We start from the raw sequence: 9818 nt of genomic DNA on the forward strand, positions 1-9818 counted from the left end.
ATGCAAAACCCTAAGAAAATTCCCCATTTCATCACCCCTAGAAATGACTCTGTGCTGAATGTTTAATGAGGTGATGGGAGAGGGTGTTTGTTGTTGCAGAGGACCTGGTGTGACCATGCCGAGCAGCCTGGAGCCCAGACAGTGGGGCAACCACAAATAGTGAATGGGCTACATGAGCCCACAGACCCCTGTCTATCCCTTTCCCTCGTAGACCTCTTGTCCAGTGGGGCACTGGAGCCCTGCATTTCCTACTCCTCCCCCGCTCTGGGTTGCAGCTGCTCAAGCTGTGGGAGGGAAGAGGATGGAGCACATATTAGGGGATTTGTGGTGCTCCAAAAGTGTTGTGAGGGAGGAGCAGGAAGTGCATGTGGGAGGGGAGCCAATGGGGCTGCAGACCACATGCAGGTTGAAGATTGCCCATCAGTGGCCTGGATGCGGTGGAACTTAGCAACACTACGGCTACGTCTACATTGGCATGATCTTACGCAAATACTCTAACGCAACAGTTCTTGCATTAAAGTATTTGCACAAGAGAGCAAAGTAAAAGGTCACAAGTACCAATAAAGCGCCCTTATTCTCGTAAAGTTATAGCTCACTCGCCCATAAAAGTGGTAAAAAACTAGCTATAACCGGTTCCCCTAACAAATCTTAGGCAATATTTAAGTTATAAGCAGCCACCCCAACAAAAGTAAAAATGTTTTCTTGTCTTTCAAATCATCAAAAAGCGCTAATGCCAGCTAAAAAAACAACAACCAACAACAACAAAACATAGAACATAAACTTATTATGTTATGACAGAACTGTCCAAGTTTGTCTTGTGTGTCTTAATTGTAATACATATTACAAATATTGTTGTATATAAAATATTGTTTTAATAAAAAAATAATTTAAATAAAGCAAAAGCGTTAATTTAAACCAACAAAATTAATAATTAAGCCCAATCAGTTAGCAACTCTAAACTTAGTCAATTGGCAACTTTAACATTTAATAAAAAAATAATTAATAATTGTTTAAGCTAAAAAAATGTTAACAATGTCTCCACAGGTAAACAAAAAACAAAAAAAAAAAGCAAAAAAATGCATCACGTAAACAAAAAAACTAAAAGTAGGGTACCAACCCTTTCCCCCCAAATTGGTTTTGCTTTAATGGCTACACAAATAAAATATTTAGCTTCTATAAATATGCACACCAACCATAAAGTAGTTTAGCCAAAAATAATAAAAAAAATCTATAAAAAACAACACGGGCACGTAAAACATCAGCATATTTAAGTAAAAATGCCCACAACAATAAAAAAACTAATAACCTCACCATTGCAATAACAGCTACTTGCCTTGCTACTCATTAGTGCCTAATGCCTTAAAAAGCCTAAAAAATTATAAAATTGCATAGGTTCCTATTAACAATTAAACATCTGTAAACCATGCTTAGTCCTATAAAAAAAAACAGTAACTCTAGTCAATATAACCTCCTTCAAATCACATACATAAAACAAATACACACTAATAGCAATAAAAAATACACAGCCTTAGGCCTCCCCTCATTCACACATAATTATTTTGTTTATTGTAACAACAAACACTAAAAAAACAAAAAATACACAGTCCTCCAAGTTAAAGTTTATATAAAATATTATAAAAAAAGCTAAATACTAACATTAAGCTACTAAAGTTAAACCTACTAACTCCCACTAGGGCTTACCACTTAAAGCCCAAACAAAGGTAACCCCTAAAGCATAGCTGTCATTTGTTAAACAATAGCCATTGCTAACTTGCCCTCATTTAAATATTATTAACCAAATCCTTAAAAACAAAATAAAGCCTCCCAATTATGCATCATGTCCTAAACAAACCTGTCCCAAAACCAAAACAACTATCACTAGTCCTTACGTTAATAATGTTCCACACTGGTATAAACCAGCTGTGTGCTAAACTGGCTAATCAAATTAGCAAGTGCCTAATTAGGCAACAAAAAAGCTTAGCAAATACCATCACAAATTAGTTTAGGCCTAAAAACTCTATCAGCAACACTTATGTCATAGTCCAAAAATTATATAAAATCCAAGCTAATAAATGCAGTAATATCCAATGCTCGTAAAGGCCTAAACACCAGCCAAGCCAACCAATTAATCCTAAATAGTTTAAAAAATCTGTCCAGCTCTGTATCCATTTCACTAAACCTAACCAAATATTTAAACCAAAAATTAAATTGTTAATTAATAAAACTAAATTAAATTAAAGCCAATATTAAAAAATAAAATAGCTTTAACCACCCAGCCCTTACAATAATAAATCCCCATCTCCCCTGTGCCTACCATAAAAATAAAAAATCCATAAAAACCCAAAAGCCCACCTAAACAAGGCATAATATAACAGTTTGTTTTTAGCCCCTCTAAAAATTCCTCACTCAAATCAAATCAAAATAACAACCTCCCTGCCTATACCAAAGCAAAAGCATATAAATAAATCAAAAGCATTGCTTATTCTTGAGCAAGAGCATCATAGTTCTTGCGCAATAGACATAGAGCATCATAGTTCTTGCGCAAGAACTCCCCGCCAGTGTAGACAGGCAGCATGTTTTTGCACAAAAGCGGCCGCTTTTGCACAAAATCATGCCAATGTAGATACAGCCTTAGGCTATGTCTACACTCGCAGCTTCTTGCGCAAGAAAACGTCCACACTGCTACGTGCGAGCTGTGCTTGTGCGAGCTGTGCTTTTGCACAAGAGCTCCCATGGCAGTATGGACGCTCTCTTGCGCAAGAAAGCTCTGGTGGCCATTTTAGTCATAGGGCTTTCTTGCGGAAGAAATCCTTGCCGAGCGGCCACACTGCCCGCTTGCGCAAGAGCTCCTGCGCGAGAGGGCTTACACCTGTTAAAAAAGAGTGTAGCTCTTGCACAAGAAGCCCTCTCTTACTATGACATACTGTACATTTCCTTGCACAAGAGCGGGCGGGCAGTGTGGACGCGCTGCAGATTCTTGTGCAAGAATAGCCATACGTGTGCAAGAAGCCGTGAGTGTACACATAGCCTTTGTGATCTGGAGGCCCACTCCATGTTTGGAGGCAGCTGGTTCTGGCCAGTGGGAATGAAGGACAGAAGGGAGAAGGTCCAGGTGATCTGTTTGCCCAGAAACAAAGGGGGGGAAAAAACCAGAGGGGATTTCTGGAAGGTGATACATGATTTTTGGCTGGAAGGATGTAACTTCTGGACTGTAGACAAAGGGTAGCCTGAGCCATCTTGATGCAAGATAGATTGTTCTGAGACTTTTGAGGCCAGAGGGCCCTGAGAATTTCCTGTCATGATCTGATGTACAATAAACTGTTTCACCCTGGCTGAGAATCACTCCAGGCTAGAGATTGGTATTGTATTATTCCCTCCTCTTGGAAGCAGCAGCTCTTGCCCACTGGGCTCCCAGGCTTTGCTGCCTTGCCTCAGTGAAGATGCCTCCCTGGAAGCCAGCTGAATTTAACCAATCAGCATCAGCTGGGGCATGATATGCAGGAGGCACTTAGTAAAAGGTGTAGGGCTTGGTGAGCTGTGGAATGTTCAAGTGCCTTCTCTCTATTGCAGAAACATAACCCCGTGCAAGGTAGGTCCTTGCAGCATAGGTCAGCTCTAGCCTCAGCCCTGAATTGTATTGAGAAGGACCCTTTGTGATACCCAGCCCACAAATGGGCAGCACTAGTTCTATCCCCTCAGCAGAACAGGCACCCCTAGCAAAGGGGCAGCTACCACGTCATCCCTGCTTCTTTGCTGCCCCCATGGCCTTTTGCGGAGCTGCCATCAAGCACCAGAGTCTATGTGCCAGGAGTTGAAGCAAATTCAGCGCATGGCCATCAGAGCTCATGCTGTGATTATGGACGCAGGTGCCCTTGGTGCACAGGTGCCAGACAAGGGCAAGGCAAGCCCCCTCCTGGAGCAGATTGCTGAGTGGCTGCTGGTGCAGAAGGCAATGGGAAGGGTAGGGCTGGGATTACTGCCTGAGACCCTATTACAGGGTGTCCTGGAGCAAAGGACTGGGCCAGGGGCTGCAGCCTATAACACAACAGGCTGCCAGCAAGGGCACCATGACTGGCTATGCCCTGAGCAGGCATTGTCACCATAGGCCAGTGTTTCCCAATTTTATTTGGCCACAGAACCCTTTTAAACTCAAAAGAATTTTGCAGAACCACTAATAAGTCTTAGAATCATAGAACTGGGAGAGACCTCAGAAGGTCAAGTCCAGCCCCCTGCTCTAGGCAGGACCAATTCCAACTAAAATCAACCCGGCCAGGGCTGTGTCAAGCCGAGACTTAAACACCTCTAGGGATGGAGACTCCACCTCCTCCCTAGGGAACCCAGTGCTTCACCACCCTCCTAGGGAAATAGTTTTTCCTAATATCTTGTACAAGGAGCTGAAAAAGTAGACCACAAATAAGTAAGGGTAATAAGAAACAAATGCTAAACTTTGTCTGCTGCGGTGCTAGTATATTTGTATTAGGGAGTGTGGCTCACGTGGGTGACAGAGCGAGTATGTGGATTCATGGTGGTATGTAACAGGAGATCGCATGCAGCACTCAGTACTGACATCATCCCCACTCTGGCTACGCTGGCATTACACAGGGACATGGAGGCAAACAAACATGAAAATTGATTTCAATAAAATTCATAAATGCTTAAATATTAATGTTTTTACATCATAAAATGTTATTGTAATGGAATTCTCACTTCCTGAAAGCCTGGAGTTCCAGGGAATACCATTTGGAAAACACTGCCATAGGTAAAGGCTGGAGGGGCAGGAAACATGCCGGCTGCCATTAGGAGATGCTCACTGCACCGTGCAAAATCAGAACAACCTGCAGCTGCTTCTCCCATTGAGACAGTGACCCCTGACAGCTTGAAATGAGCACTTGCAGAGCAGTGTCGGGAGCCTCTTGTTGGCGAATGGGACTGTGAAGTGGGTTTGCCAGGCACAGGAAGAGACCAGAGGCCAGCTAAGGCAGTGCAATCCAAACCACCCACTTACCCCTCACCCTACTCCCCAGGGCACCCACCTTCAAACCCTATGGAGTCTTGGGTCAGTGGAGGGGCCTCCAAACAGGAGGGGAAATCCTGGTGCCATAAACTGTCACTAGGCTAAGGCTACCCCTGCTAAGAGAAGGGGTCAGGGTGGAGAAGAAGCTTGTTCATGCTTATAAATCTCAAGCAGAACTAGCTCATATTTCAATAGCATCCACTGGGGAGGTTTTTAAGTGGCTAAATAGGTCTGTTAAATCCACAGGCTGCACCTGTGAAGCCAGGAGCCTAGCAACACACCAAGGCTGGCTCCTTAGCAAGAGGGAGGATTTTCAGAAGGATGTATTCTGGTGTTTGATGGTGGTTGTTTGTGAGTGTGGCTGCAGAGTGCGCATTCTAGCAACTAGAATACCAACACACCTTTGTTTAACAGTGCCACTTACTCTGCAATATAGAAAAAGATCTGTTTCTTCATCTGTACTGTCACAGGAGTGGGGGGTTTTGTTTTTTTAAGATCTAATATTACTAACCCTGTGGGAAGAGAGGGGGCAGGTTACTCCCCTTTCCCTTCACTAGAAACTATGTATCCCCCTCCTGCAGGGGCAATATCCCAGGATCTTGGTACAGAGATATCAGAACGGGGCAAAGAACTAAGGGCACTAAGCAAGTGGCTAGATCCAAGAGAAAAAGGGGCATGGTGAGAAATGTAGGGTATCAGTCTTCACTGCTTAGGGTTAGGGTCCTATCATGAAGTGAGGAGCATGGAATTTCTAGCTGCCAAGGAGTGGTGGGAAGTGCAAGCTGCCATGAGACCCATCAGAGGGTGAGCATCCCTGAGCTGTGCTGCCATTGGTAGCAGCCAGTGTCACAGTGAAGGGGATAGGTGACTCATCTCAGGACTGGGGGAACAGTAGGTTACAATGGGGCACTTTAGCCACCACCCGCATCAACTCTGCTTCCCTGGCTGATATCTGTGCCTCAGTTTCCTCCTCAGAAATTACTTCAATTTGCAGAGTGGGTCAGGAAGGAAAAGAACTTGGGATGTTTTTGCCCCTGATTTCTACAGCTCAATCAGCTTTTGTAAAGCATTTTCCAAACATTTGCCTTAGGTAAAATTCTGTCTTGCTGAGAGCAAGGAGACTAGCTAGGCTGTGTCTACACAGCCCCGTGTTCTTGTTCAAGTAAACTGACGTTCTAATGTATGAAATCAGGGATTCTTGCGCCAGAACGCTGACACTCTCAGGAATAAACCCTTTTGCGCAACTGTTCTTGCGCAAGAGGCCAGTATAGACAGGCAACATGAATTTCTTGCGCAAGAAAGCCCTATGGTTAAAATGGCCATCGGAGCTCTCTTGTGCAAGAGAGCGTCTACACTGGCATGGATGCTCTTGCGCAAAAGCACATACCAGTTTAAACGCTCTCTTCTGGAAGAGTTTTTGCAGAAGTACTCTTCCACAAGAATTTTTGCATGAGAACGCACCACTGTAGATGTAGTCATGGAGTTTGGTGGAGGAAGGAGGCTCTGTGCTGTTTTTCACCTGTGTATGCTGAAATGCTTCTTTCTTCCCCTCGGCTGCATCTAGACTGGCACAATTTTGCACAAATACTTTTAATGGAAAAGTTTTTCCATTAAAAGTATTTGTGCAAGAGAGTGTCTATACTGGCATGTGCCTTTGCGCAAAAGATTTGCTTTTGCGCAAAAGCATCCACGCCAGTGTAGATGCTCTCTTGCGCAAGAAAGCGCAGATGGCCATTTTAGCCATCAGGCTTTCTTGCTCAAGAAATTAACTTGGCTGTCTACACTGGCCCACTTGTGCAAGAGGGCTTACCCCTAAGCGGGAGCATCAGAGTATTTGCGCAAGAACCACTGATTTTATACAGTACAAAGTCAGTGTTCTTGCGCAAATACTCGTGGCCAGTGTAGACAGGCGGCAAAATCTTGCCAGTCTAGACGCACCCCTCTTGTCCTCCAAGGGGTTTGTTTATAGCTGATATGCGCACTGAGGCAAACAAACCCTTTCTTCAGGGCAGGCCTACTTGACTAGTTCCATCTAATTATGTGAATGGGAACTTGTGCCTTTAACACCCTACGTGGGGAATTCCATAACTTTAGACTGTTACCACATCTACTTTACCATGACAGCATCTGAAAAGTAGTAACTTGGTGATCAATACTATCTCACAAGGCATATTTTGTCCAAAGATTGTTACAGTTGTGCGTAGGATGTGACTTCAGGGGTTTATTGGGTCACAGAGGGCTGAGGTATTTGTGCAGGGCTGTCTAGTCTTGCACTTCCCTGGAAATTCCCAGATGACGAACAGGCAGGGAATGGGGAGAATTCTTGCACCAATCCCAAACTCTGGGAATCCCAGGCTGGCTGGAGATGGTTTGATTTCCCAGGAGAATCCAGTTTTTCTCCCTGGGGGATTGTGATTTTCCCCAGTGCAGTTAGTTGCACTTCATCTGCTTACTCAAATCCTCTCACTAGGTTATTTAGGTGGCATCTCATTGCTTCACATTAAAGCTCCTTCCTTTCGGTTCTGTATGTTCTGGGGGGTTTGCTGTCGTCAGTCATTGTGGCAGCTCAGGCAGGTGGCTGTCATTGTGGAGGTTGTAAGTTTCTGAGGAGTGCTCTACGTTAAGTAAAATAATGCTGTGATGAACATCCACAGACTCTTTTCTCAAAATGTCAGATAGCCACCCCGGGTCACTGTGGAAATGGGGAGGCTGATGGACACACACACGTCATTACCCCTCCTGGCAGCACTTCACGTGCACAAACACAGGCACACGAGCCGAATTGGTGACTTAAGTGAGGCCGTGTCCTTCAGTTATTCCCTCACCTACTCATAGGAAGCAGAAATCCCTGCTGGCTCGCTAGGGCACTACCTTGTGCACATTTCCACCAATTGTTCCAGTGATTTCTCCCTTATCCCACCTAAGGAAGCCATGGGGACTGTTCCCTATTTCTACCACTAGATCACGACTACAGCAGCAGTGACCCCTGGAGCCCAGGAGAGGCAGAACTCTGCATGGATTCTCCCCTCCATACTCTATTATTGTCACTCTCTTGTGGCCACTTAGGGTAGAGCCCTTACATGCTCAGTGCCCTGAAGCAGTGTCCACTATCCACTTGCCCTCCACGGCTAGGTGTGGCAGTAGCCCTGACCATGCCTACACCCTTTCCTTGTGCCAGTGACTGCATAAGGACCCCAGCAGGGCATTCCCTACCCCGGACCCTTAAGGATCCTCTTTGTGGCTGCTTTGGGCAATGCCCTGTAGATCATTGCCCACCATGCCCTTTGCAGCAGTAGCCCCTGGTGGCCAGGTAATACAGTATACACTGCCCCTTAGGGCAATAGCCTGTGTGTCTTCCCACCATTGTAAGTGGGACCCCCCGATGGGCAGTTTGGGAGGGGTCTCTCTTTGGGGCAGTGACCTCATGTGGACAGATGGGGGGGGGGAGACAGGTGATACTTGTACCTAGCCACTCCCCGAAATAGAAGTGACTGCTAGTGGCCAGCTAAGACAGCACCCTCTGTGAGACCCCTGTTGGCCAATGAGGTAATGAAAAGTTTGCTTCACTTTGGAACCCCATGGCCAGTTGAGGCTCCTGCACAAAGTGTTTCCCAGGAGCAGCAGTAACACCCGCTGGCCAGTTGTGAGTGCCAGTCTTTTTGGTGGAGGGGGGGGGGGCGCGCAACTGAGATGAGCGAGACAAAAAGCGGGGGGATTGCGTACACACACACACACACCCACCCACCCCCTATCACCTGGACCCACCCATCACAGGGGCCATACCTCTGTTCCTTCTCAGTCAAAGGGCAGGCACCTCTCCCCCACCTGGTCAGGGTTTAAAATTAAACAGTAAATAGACTTTACTCCAAATCCATCAAAACAAAGTCAACAATCCTTTTAAAGATCCAACCAAAAATTAAAACGTACACCACAGCTTACATCTGAAAGTGCAAACAAAGTGCACTTACTTTGAAAGAGCAAACAATGCTTAATTTGAAATCCAAACAAAGAATAGTTTTTAAAAATAAAACTTAACAAATGCCATAAATTAATACATTTCGGCTATGTCTACACTCGCGGCTTCTTGTGTAAGAAGTATGCAAATGAGGTTAAGTGTGGAATATCGCCAAGCCTCATTTGCATACCTAATGAGCCGCCATTTTTGCAGAAGAGGCTCTTGTGCCAGGAGCTGTCTACACTGCCCCTTCTTGCGCAAGAAAATCCCTCTTGCACAATGCCGTTATTCCCAAAAATAATTGACGTAACAGCATTGCACAAGAGGGGTTTTCTTGCATAAGAAGGGACAGTGTAGACAGCTCCTTCTGGCGCAAGAGCCTCTTCTGCAAAAATCGCGGCTCATTAGGTATGCAAATGAGGCTTGACAATATTCCACGCTTAGCCTCATTTGCATACTTCCGACAAAAGAAGCCGTGAGTGTAGACAACCTTCTTGTGCAACAGCAGGATAATAAAATACCATAAAATAAAAAACCCCTGCTATTAAAACCATCTAAAACCTTAGAGCAATTTGAAAACTGGCCAAATCTGTAGAAAAATGTGCAGAAATAATGCATGAGACACACACTAATCCAGCAAACATCAATAAAATCTCCATTTCAATTTAAAAAATAAAAACTAAACCCAACCCTCAACTAACAACAGTCAGTCCTGAACAAACCTACACATAAGTGAAATTAAACCTGTATTAAAACAAAATATGTAATGGTCTAATTCTAACTTCTTGCTTCATGCAGGAGTAAAAGTGTTTTGCAGCCCCAATAACCATTGGGGCACTACAGCATTTC

Source organism: Pelodiscus sinensis, chromosome 13, assembly GCF_049634645.1.
Source record: "Pelodiscus sinensis isolate JC-2024 chromosome 13, ASM4963464v1, whole genome shotgun sequence".
Classification (NCBI taxonomy): domain Eukaryota; kingdom Metazoa; phylum Chordata; order Testudines; family Trionychidae; genus Pelodiscus; species Pelodiscus sinensis.